The sequence below is a fragment of the Melospiza melodia genome, chromosome 9 (genome assembly GCF_035770615.1).
Source record: "Melospiza melodia melodia isolate bMelMel2 chromosome 9, bMelMel2.pri, whole genome shotgun sequence".
NCBI classification, from domain to species: Eukaryota; Metazoa; Chordata; class Aves; order Passeriformes; family Passerellidae; genus Melospiza; species Melospiza melodia.
In genome coordinates, this window is record NC_086202.1 from 1,931,410 (window position 1) to 1,943,039 (window position 11,630).

The window sequence follows — 11,630 nt, forward strand, 5'->3', positions numbered from 1 at the left end:
TGTGACTTGTTAATGTGAATTTTAGGTGGCTTTTAATCACCTCCAAATTTGTAGAATATCACAATAAATCATAACTGTATCCCCTCTTATGACAATTTATTTCTGTCATTATTTTTTATTTCTCCTTCCTTATTACAACTCCTAGTTTCATCTCCTCCTCTGTGACCTTTACATAGTTGCATTTTGAAAAGAGGGAGCACAGCCAAAGTTTCCTCTTTTGCAGCAGCGTCTTGCCGTGATGCTCTGTCCACCTGGTGATGCTCTGTCCAGCCAGGAGCACTCAGCCTGCCCAGTGGTGCTCTGTCCACCCAGGAATGCTTTGTTTTTCCAGGGATGCTCCCCCTGTCCCCACCATCCGAGCCATAACTCCAGCATCACCCACACAGGGCACTGTGAGCCTTGGTGTGCCCCAAACAGCAGGACGCTGCCCCAGCATCCCCAACGGGCTTCCCTTGAGGGTTGGAGTTTAAATAAATGACATTTCATTAATGCTATTGATTGGGGCCAGTCTAATTCATCTGTGTAATGAACAGGGGTAATTAATTTAGGGTGGTGATTCCCATTTCCCATGATCATTGAGGGACAATCAGAGCAGGCTGGGGCCGCAGCACCAGGAGGAAATGTGGGGTGCTCATTGCAACACACCTCAGACCTACCTTGACAGTCACATTTTAATAAGAACACTTCAACAAGAACAGAAACTTACACCAGTTCCTGGGTAGTGACTCACAAAAAAAAACAACAACAAAAAAAGTGGTTTTACCATTTTTTTCATCCCTCAAATAGCTGCACATGTAAACTTCAGCCTGGCTGAGGAGAAGATGGAGTAATCCCCAGCCAGTCTTTTGGAACTGTGAATAAAGCATCTGTAAATGATGAAAAAGGAGATGAGGGGGATCTTTTTCCCTGAGATGACTGCAAACATGATCGTTCACAGACCTTTCCCTCTGCCTGGACCAGCATCATCTCTCCGTGTCCCTGGAGGGTGATGCCAGGCAGTGGCTCCCCTTCACTCACACAGGAGAACAGTGGGGAGACCCAAACCATGCCACTGTCACTGCAGATCTATCATGGGTGGCACTTCTGGAGTGCTCCAAAAGGAGGTGAGAACCATTCCCATGGGACTCAGGCCATTGCACATTTTGTCCTCGACTTTTTTCCACCCACCCCTTCTGCCTGCACAAAAAATCTGCAGGAAACGAAGCCCCAAATTCTCAGCTGGAGTAAGCGAAAGGGTTTAAAGCTTTGCCAGGAGGAGTAGGGTTTTGCAGGAAGGCAATGTCTTCCCAGGGATGTGAGGTCGCAGTAATGAAGGAGAAACAAAAGGAAAATCAGATGAATCCGGTACAACATGAAAAAGGAAGGTGGCAATAAGATGAATAAGCTCAGACAATATTTATTTGGATTGGATTTGGGATGTAAAGGTACTGATTGTCTCATTAAGTGGTCTGGAGAAATGCAGATATCAGGATGCTGAATCTCTGCTGCTTTTGGCTGGTGTGGACCCAAATCTGCTTTAACTCCCTTTGACAAATCTTCCAGCAAAGCTCCAAGGATCTGCATTTCTCCAGACCAGCCCATGAAAAAGTCAGTGCCTGTACATCCAAAACCCCCCTGGGAACATGGGAGGTCCTGAGGATGCCAAAAGGATGTTCCATTCCTCAGGCTCCTGGTGCTTCACAGAGCTGATGCTCCCTGGGCACAGCTGTGCTCTGAACGCTTCCCAAAGCTGAATATCCTGCTCTCCTTTTGGACCAGGAGAAAGCAAACAAACGGCACAAAGGAGAATTCTTCTGAGCAATGTGGTCCCATATTTCCTGCATCCATCTGCTGTGGCTAAACCCATAAGAAATTCCTCATCTTTAGCCGCTAGTCTGCCATGAGTTAGGCAGCAGCGTGTGGCATGCATGGGTAGGATGCTCTGGGGACATCTGCAGCAGGGACCAGTACCAGCAACAATCCTGGTACAGGATGCTCCATGACTGTAGGATTTCACTCAATCCATATTTAAACTATCCATATTTGCCTTTTCCCATTTTTTTTCCCTGAATAAATGCAAACTCTCACCCCAGGACAGGATGTCACAAGCAGTTGGGATTTGTCACTTGGACGCTCAGTGATGGCTGCAAGAGGTGGCTCATCTAAGCCACATCATTTTCTTCCAAATCCAGCCCCTTGGATGTGTTTCACACCGCAACCTTTACATTTCTGAGCCTGAGGACCCAAGAATGGAGAGAAGATCTACAAAACTGGATTTTGAGATCCATTAAATCAGGCTAAGCAGAATCTCTGTGTAATGTCACATTAACAAAGCCAACTCTTGCTGTCCTACTACAGCTGTCTACAGACTGTTAAAGCATGAAAGTCCTATAATTTCATAAAAACCCAAAGTATTCAAATTTCCATAGAGTAGTGCTTTTGTATCTAATTTAAAATGAGTAACAAGCTTACTCTATACATACAACAGATCATTAACTTGATAAGATACTGGTAGCATATTAAGTGAATATTGTGTTGTGCTAGCAAAACAAATACAGAAGAGAAATTTGCTAATGCAAAAGATTTTTTTATATCATTAGGAGTGGGTCATCTTTTGGTATTCAAATAAGTAAACTGAATTCCATCACTGAGCACTCAAGCTTTTTTTTTTCCTTTACTCTAATTTAAAGGAAAAGATGGAGAAGGATTCATACCAAAGTGAAAGGCTCAGGCCAGATTATTTTAACAATTTTATTTATTGATTTTATTTTTGGAGGGTGCAATTATCTGAGACATTAACTTTTATAGTTTAACTTCTCCTTTTGTGTTTCCAGCCTTGCCAATTCTGAATGCAAAGATCTGGTTTTATTTTCATCCAGGCTGTGTCTCACATTTTTCAAGTCTGTTTTTCCTCGCTTTCAATATTTGCCTAAATAAAAGTAGATTTTCAACCTATGAAGACTGTATCAGTGACATGCGTATTATTTTAATCACAAAAAGGTCAAAACTTTCTATCTAATTTCATATTAAAGCGCTCTTTAAAATTCCAGCATGCTGGAGAGTGAAAAACATTAACAAAAATATTTACACATGGGGTGTTTCCTAAAGAATGAATTATAATAATCTCAGAAAAAGGGCCTAAAGGGGGAATGTACCAAGAGGACTGAGGCTGCTGGGATGGGAAATAAATATATATATATATATAAGTAGGCAAATGCTCACATCCCTGCACGCTGTTTATACATAAATATATTGGCAAAATTTGCAGCTCTTCCCCATGCAACTGTGGCAGAGCCACAGAGTCAGTTCCTTTGTCTTTATCCATGAATATTTGGGGTGTTTTTTGTAGAAAGAGAAATTGCCTGGGTGCTAGCAAGCGTGTGTTGGTGGGTACCATGGCAGGGCTGCAGATGCTGCTGGATAGAATTACAGGGATTCAGGAATTGCTGGAGACCAGTGCAGGGATGCAGGGACTGTGGGTACCACTGCAGGGATGCAGGGACTGCTAGATAGATCTGCAGGGATGCAGTGGGTACCACTGCAGGGATGCAGGTGCTTTTTCCTCTGGCTGCAGGAGGACAGAGCCCTCCGAACACGAGCTGCATTTCAGGATCACCCAGAAAGGCCCAGAAGGTGCCCTGTAAAGTCCATCTGTCAGCTCAGTTTAGGGGTTTCCTCTCCAGGCCGACAAAATTCCCAGTTTATTTCCTTTGATATCTGTATTTACTGAGCTAATTTCTGTTAGACATTCAGAAAAATCCTTAAAAAGATGACAAGGGAGACGGTGGACAGAGCCGTGGAGCTTGCAGACTTCTGTGGGGTTTTTTTAATTCTGTCAGTTGGATATTGACTGACTTTCTAATGCACACTCCTCTAATTCTTAATTAGAATGACATAGCTAATTAATAAGTTTTTTCCAATTATAAATTAACTTAGGATCAGAACTCTGGCTTTGCATGTAATTTCCTATAATCGCTAAAGCTACTGCAAAAACATGTCTCCTACCAACCGTAACTTTTTTATTTAACACAGACAGACAAGTTCTCACTGGGTTTAAATTTTACAGCAAATTATCTCTGTTGGGATTTATGAAGGGAAATTAAAAAAAAATTCAGAAGAGTTTTCTCTTTTCTTTTTTTTTTTTTTTTTTTTTTTTTTTTTTTTTTTTACGCTTCTTTCTTTCTTAAACAAAGTAGCATCTCTTAATGGACAATTTCTTCCCGAGATATAAAAGGAATTCATCTTAATATTTTAATGTTATTACAGGGAAGGAAGAAAGTGAGCAGGTGATAATTCGTTTTTTCATAACTGTTACCACCTTTTCATGGTTTCTGCAAAAATGATTTGGGAGGATCCCACATGCTGCTCATTTATAGAATCTTAACTGGAGAGACACTTATCTCTTTAGTAATGAACCAGTGTAATTAAAGGTGGGAATGTGGAAGAGTTCAGGCACTGGCAACATGTCACATAGTTGGCTGCTGCAATTCCTCAGTGGTTTATCAAAGACTACTCCTTTAATATGGAGATTACACTTATGTACTTGTCTGAACTTGAAAGGCATTTGCCTAATTTACTTATTAATGAGATGTAAATCTATTTGTACGGCACGTCACAAGTTTCCTGAAATCGCTGCTACTTAACCGGTGATAAACCCTATGATTTAAACGAAAAATAATACATTTAGCTTTCCACATTCATTCTGTTAAAAATTGATATAGTCTATGTTAAATTTATTAATATTGCTTGCTGTCATTCAGTTTGCAGCTCTTACTGAAATATGACTTGACAGCGGCCGCATTAAAGATGTATGCCATTGTATTCAACAAAGATTAATGAAGCCCGGTAAAAATAGCTGTAAAAGAGAAAGTGATCCGAATGTAAAATCAGTGAATTAAATGAGGCCTTGCATACCATTTGTTAATATGCATGAGGAGGGAGGCAGCGAATGAAAATGTCTCCCTGCAAAGTTCATTTGGGAATGTTTCAATATTGTCTGAATATCACCAAACTATTGAACACCGGCTTTAATAGAGCCCCGCACAGCGCCGGGGTCCGCGCGTGCCTGGGGAAGGGCTGGGCACAAAACCCACCTCACCTGCAAACAGAAGGGAAGCCTGCAGTAAAAACAATAATAATAATAATAATATTCTCAGCTTAATCATATAAATATATCCAGGATAAGTGTGTGCTCTCCTCCTTCTTCCCTCCACTCCGCCTTTCTCTGTCTAGGGTGCTGGCTTTCAATATTAAAGCTTTAATGCTCCGTTCCTCTTTTTCTGGAAGAATTGCACACGCTTAAAAGGCTTGGATTCTCTGGATTTCTGGGAGGTTAATGTGTCTCTCTGTCTGTGTGTCACAGCCACTTGTGTGCTGAAAGACTTTACCCACTTCTTTGAATATTATTTGCGGGCGGTGATTTATTTCCTCAGCCCCCGTTATGAAATGCTCCTGAATTTCGAAGGTGCAGGTTAAGACTTTCAGATAAATTAGCACTGACAGAAAAGAACGCACAGGAGCCACAGTGTAAACACGCCCTATTTATCAATCAAGGAACTCAGGGGTTTTGATGGACTTGAGCTGCTGCTGATGGGCTCGTTTGCAGGTCTGAACACCAAGGCAAAGATTTGTAGAAAAGACCGAGCTGAAATATTTCGCTTCAGCGGTTTAAAAATATATGTATTAATCCTGCTGCCCCTTTGGTAGTAAAGTAGTTAATGCACCCGAAAGACTGTCAGCTTGGAGGCAATTTGGAGCTATAATGTATACACGTGTGGTGCAAAAGCTTGCAGAAAAGCTCTGCCTAAAGCATAAACTTTCCCAAAAGAATGAACACGGGTGTTCAAACTGAGAGCAATTCAGAGCGGTTTTTGTCACCAGGCTCAGCTCACAGCACCTGATTTTTGTCTCAACAGGTATCCACATGTCCCAGTGCTCCATGGGCAGGGTCTGTGGAAGGGAACAGGGATGGAGGGAGCCACGAGCTGCTGAAGTGTCCAAATGGTCTCCAGCAAGTCCCTAAATCTCCTGTTAACCACATTGGAAAAGAAATATTTACATTTAAGGACACAGGATACTCAAATTAGTGGTTTGAGGTTCTGCAGGATATTGGATCAGTTTATTTACTCCCAAATTAGTGATGCAGGTGGTAAACTCCCCTGCTAACTTAACAGATATTTCTTATTAAAATTTTGCATTTGAAGAAATTAATTCTCTTTCGTGAAATAAATTGATGCATAAAACAAAGGAAAAAACCTCAAGTTGAGTCAGTATATATATATCTCTGAAACGCGGTAAACTTTGGGTATCAGGCTCCATGAAGCTTCTGTATGAATTAAAAAGAAATATCCAATGCAAAGAAATCCAGATTTAGTAGCTTTTGTTTGATTTATACTCCTTATTTAAAAACACTAAATTTTTTTTCTGAAAACTTTCCTACTTCTTTCTCTCATTGGGCGACCATTAAAAAAGTGAGATGTGGGAACCACCCTTAATTTACATTTTCTCATTTAATTTTACAATTTCTAATAGAAGTTTACAATTTCTAATCCCAACAACTTTCAGATTATTTTGGAGAAATCCTAGAAAGAATAAGAATGGCAGGCCCAGAATTAAAATTTTAAAAAATGGCAAATGTGTACAGTCGCAAACACTGGAAACAGGAGAAATTGCCTTTTGCAACTCAGTGTCCTTCAAATGTCGTGTTTGAGGGACCTCCTGATATCCATGGAATATCTGCTTCTGCTTCAGCTTAATTAAGAACATTTGTCCAGCTGCAAGACTTCAGTTCATCAAGAGCAGGCATTAAAAACAGCAACAGCAAACACCCAATGGGGGAAGGAGCGAGGCGCTCTTTGGGTTCACGGTCTCCCTGATTAGAACTAATTAAAACCATTCATAAGGAAACCTTTCCTAATGGTCACGCTCAGGCTGCTGGGGTTTGGCTTTGGCTGCAGCATTAGCACCCTGTGGAATGACCTATTTGCTTCCCCAGCTCCCTGTCCCATGAACAGCAGGAGCCAATGCCGGCAGAAGGCAAGGGCCTGGATAACAAAGTAACACAATTAGGATGAAGTTGGTTTGGTTTATTCTCATCTCTTCTGCCTTTAACCCACCCAAAAGTTCCACAGCTTGGGGACACCCTTCCCCTTGGTCAGGCAAATATTCATGCCTTGTGCCAGATCTCCCATTAATGTCTTACTGGGCTTGAGCTTTTCAGCCTCAAAAAAACAAGCTCAAACAAAGCTTTTCAAGGAGGGAAAAGTCTTGGAGTTTTAGAATTAGAAAGGCCAAAAAATGTTAACTGGTGGGACAAGAAACTTTTTATTAGAGAACAAGATTGAGGTTCCTTTGAGCAGAAGGAGAAAGAACTGTTGGTGTTTATGTGAGAAGTCAAGAACAACATGAAAACCACACCGATGGAGCATAACCCTCATCCCTGGTGGTGGAATATGCCCAGCCTTTGGGCCATTATGGGGAGCAGGAACTCCAACACTGGCAGGTCCAGCAGGTCATCACTGATGATCTCTCAAACGAGTTCTAAACACATATTTCTGTTATTATTGCTTTGTAAAAATACAAAAACATCCCAGAGCTTTGGGCAAGACCCAAGGCCAGAGCCACACCATGGCACGAAGGAAACAACTTCTCCACAGCAGGTGATTACACTGAGCCATGCGATGCCAACACTGGTGGCCAGGTCCCCAGTCACTGCTGTGCCTTCTACACACACCTCCACTCTTCCCACTCCCAGCCCCCTTTCCAGGATGCTGGATTTCTGTGGTATGTCTTGAGCTTGACATCATCCTGGGCCTCCTGGACCTTGCAGTAACTCCATGCAACCCTCAGAGATCTCCCAATTCCTGCAAAGGGCACAAAAACATGATTGGATACCACCTCACCCTCACCCCACATCAGAGCTGGTGGCCTGCAATATCCCTCCACACTTAAATGGGGAAATAATTCAAAATTAAGAGATGGAGAGCACCCAGATCTCTGATTTTTTGGATAATCCAGACATTTTCTCTTTAGGTTTGGTGGTGACCCTCTGGCTAAGGCAAATACCACAGTTTGCATTGTTTTTGGCTTTATTTTCACGCCTGGTAGGCTGCAAAAAGCTCCCAGTGTCGAGTCTGTGGGGGCAGCAGTGTCTCCTCACTTGTGCAACAACACAAACATACTGGCAGCTGTATTAATTCTCCATTTATTTTGTTTTAGCAATTTCATTAATTATAAACCTGTTCAGTGTTTGACAATGAGCTATCACAATGCGTTTGTTTACAAATAGGTTTAACACTGAAGATGGTGCCTGTATTAAAAAAAAAAGACCATTTTTCACAGAAATGTTAGTCCCTGGAGTGGAAAATAACCCTTAAATTCCACCAGTAAAATTTTAATTTTCAAAAATGCTAGACATTTGCTATAAATAGCTGTCATCTGTCAAATAAACGGAGCAAGTCCTGGGAGCCTCCCGATCAAAGGAGACCATTCCGGAGGCAGCCTTTGTCTTAAATGGGTCTGTAGACATGGCTTGTGTTGGTTTTTGAGTAATCCCAGCCTGTTTATAATCTCATCTATTTCATGGAGAGGATATGAAAATAGCTCCCCACTGTATGAAAATTATCTATATTCCAGCGCAGACAATGGAGTCAGTCTATTGAAAATAATGGAGTGAACTCAGCTACGCAGTTTATTTCAATGTGGAAAGTCTTTGCACATCATAATATCAAATAAACTCTGCTGAAAACATCATCCCCATATAATTGTATTATACAAGAGTAGTGTCACCTTTTGTTTAGAAGAGGACCATTATGCTTTTATGATATACTTTAAGGGGAACTAGATGGTACCATTGATTCCTGTACTAGCATTTTACATCAAAAGCCCGATGTCTGCAGCCCAGGTCACTGAAATCACAAATGAAATGAATTTAATGGTCTAAGTTTGGTCTCCAGAGAACAACAGAATAGTTAGCACCATCATAAAGTCTGACAATGTAGCCCTTTTGGCAGGTTTTTGTTGATAATAGGCTTGAACTGCAATCTTTTCACCATGGTATAAGAGGATCTGTTAAAGAAGGCTTCGGATACTCGGGGAGAATAAAGTAGGGAAGGCTGCAAAGCACAATATTGTGCACACCTGCACTGTACCTAGAGTAAGGTTAATGCAGTAATATCTGTGTGAAAACTGCCTCACCCCCACATTAAAAGCAGCTTATCATTAGGGATTACCAAGCCACTGCACCAGCTGCAAGTCTTTACTTAAAGACTTAAAGGTAAAGCTCTTACAGTTCCCAATCCAGTGACATTTGCAGCTCACTATAATTTATTGAATATCTTCCAAAGAGCAAACACAGGATTTCTCTTGGTACTGTTTTAGTTGGGTTGTAAACGTTTGCCATTTACCAAGAGGGGGAAAAAAAAAATAAAGGCAGGCACATTTACACTTTTGCAAAGCATCATGTAATATTTTGAACCTGTCTTTTCATGCCGACTCTTTTCATGTTCAATCTAAACACTGTTTACTCATTTAAAGTCTTGTTACAGCTCAGCTATGAAGTACGGTGCACACACACTTTCAAAGCTTCCGTGAGAGCACCTCGTTCCCAGGTTTCATTAGGAAGACCCACGCTTGTCTGAAGAAAATGTGAATTTTTAAAACTTCCCGTAGCAGACATTCAGAAACGTTCCCCCTTCAGCACTTCATAGTCCTGCTGCCGAGACCTTTAGAGACTTAATACAGATAAGGATCTTGAAAAGAGAATTTATTGAGGTTATCTCCATTTAGGAGGCACGCCGATCTATTGATGGAAATTAAAAGGAAATGGTTAAATAAGCCAAATTACACGCTGGGTGATGAAACATTTCCTGTGCCTTGCCAGTAACATGCATGCAAATTATATTAATAGGCTATAATTATGTAAACTTTATTATGTGTGTTAAAGATAACATTAAAATTATAAGACAAACGACACTTAATCACCAATGGAGGGCAATGATAAAAGACTCAGGAAAATTAACAGGCAGCATTGAGATTGTTGTGGTTGCTACAGCCCGAGGAGTACAATGAGCCATAGCATTTTATAAAATAATAACCTTGCACAGCTCTGGTCACCATCAAACTGCTTTACAAACATTAACTAATTATTAAACAAGCATTTGAGGCCTCCTGGCTAAATAGATCCCCTGGCTGCAAATATTCAAAGGCTGCATATGCTTAAAATAACTCACGAGCTGGTCATTTAGCTGGTCCTCATCACTCTGTCCTCTCCCACAATGAATTTGCCAGGACACAAAATAATGACTTGCATCCCATTGGAAACGGAAGGGAAGGATGAAATTGGTGAGCTGGGCTGGTCACTTGGACTCACAGCTCCTCCAGAGCAATTTCTCTTGCTAAGTCTTACCCAGAGTGGTTTTTCAACCAGGACACATTTCCCCACTTGTTTTGAATTTCATGGATCTGCTCCCAGCCAGAGAACACAAGGCCCAGTTTCATTCACAATAGGTTCCATTTTGCTTCATCTTGCCCCAGTGTGGAAATTTCCTCTCCATCAAACAGCTGTTTTGGTGACTTAATCCCTGTTTCCAGGCACTTGGAAAACAAGGAAACTTCTACAGGGAGTGGTGAACACCTGCTAAAGATGCATCAGCAGGACCAATGCAAATTTGTCCAAGATGACCGAGACACCCCAAACCCTCACTGATATGGGCAAAAAGGGTATCCCTGTGCTTTGGCAGCTCTGCCAAAATGTGAAGCTGATATTTCTCTTTGTGCAGGGCCTTCACCATAAACATTTTTGTCACCACAGAAATAACAAAAATCACAAGCTTATCAACTCCCTGTGGTGTCCCCTTCAGGAGAGACCTCACTGACAAAAAAACCAAGAAAGATGGCAAACTCTCAATGTTTTGGAATTTTCATAAGATAGCACTACATCCAGAAAATAAAAGCCAGTCATTCCAATCACAAGTTCCAAACTTGCCTCAATAAATTTGATTCCTCAGCAGAAAAAAGGAGATTTCAACTTACAGACATCATACAAAAACAGCATCTAATTAAAACAAAAGGTGTCTGAGTCACTTGTTCCAAACTGACAAGTGGTGTCGCCTTGGCTCAGCCCTGAATCATTTTAAATTATACCCATCTCTGCATCCAAACTTTATATTCCAGTTTCTCCTGCAGGTTGCCACCTCCTTGAAGTGGCCATGTAATCAGTATTTTTTTTCTAGTTTTCCTACAAGAGGGAACATTAAAAAAATGAATGGTTATTTAACAGTATTGTCAGTGCAGTTTTGGAATATAAAATTCTCTGAGTACATATCCAATATGGAAATTTTCAGAATTGTTACAGAAAAGAAAATATTGAGTTTTACGTCTCAAACAACTTCTATTGTGTGGAGCAATATAAGTATTGTAATATAATTATTTCCTCAGTGTCAAAGCATTGGGGAAAGTGAAACTTCTTGCTGCCTGTATTCCCCTTCTGAATAACAGCTGATAGAGGTAATAAAGATCATGGAGATTTCATTGTGAAAAAAAACATAAGGCACACTTGTTCTTCGTAATCCAAAAGTTATTTGGTTTCATTGTTTTGTTCAGTATTATTATTTGTAATTGAATAACGCTGTTTATTTTGAATTGAGAAATAA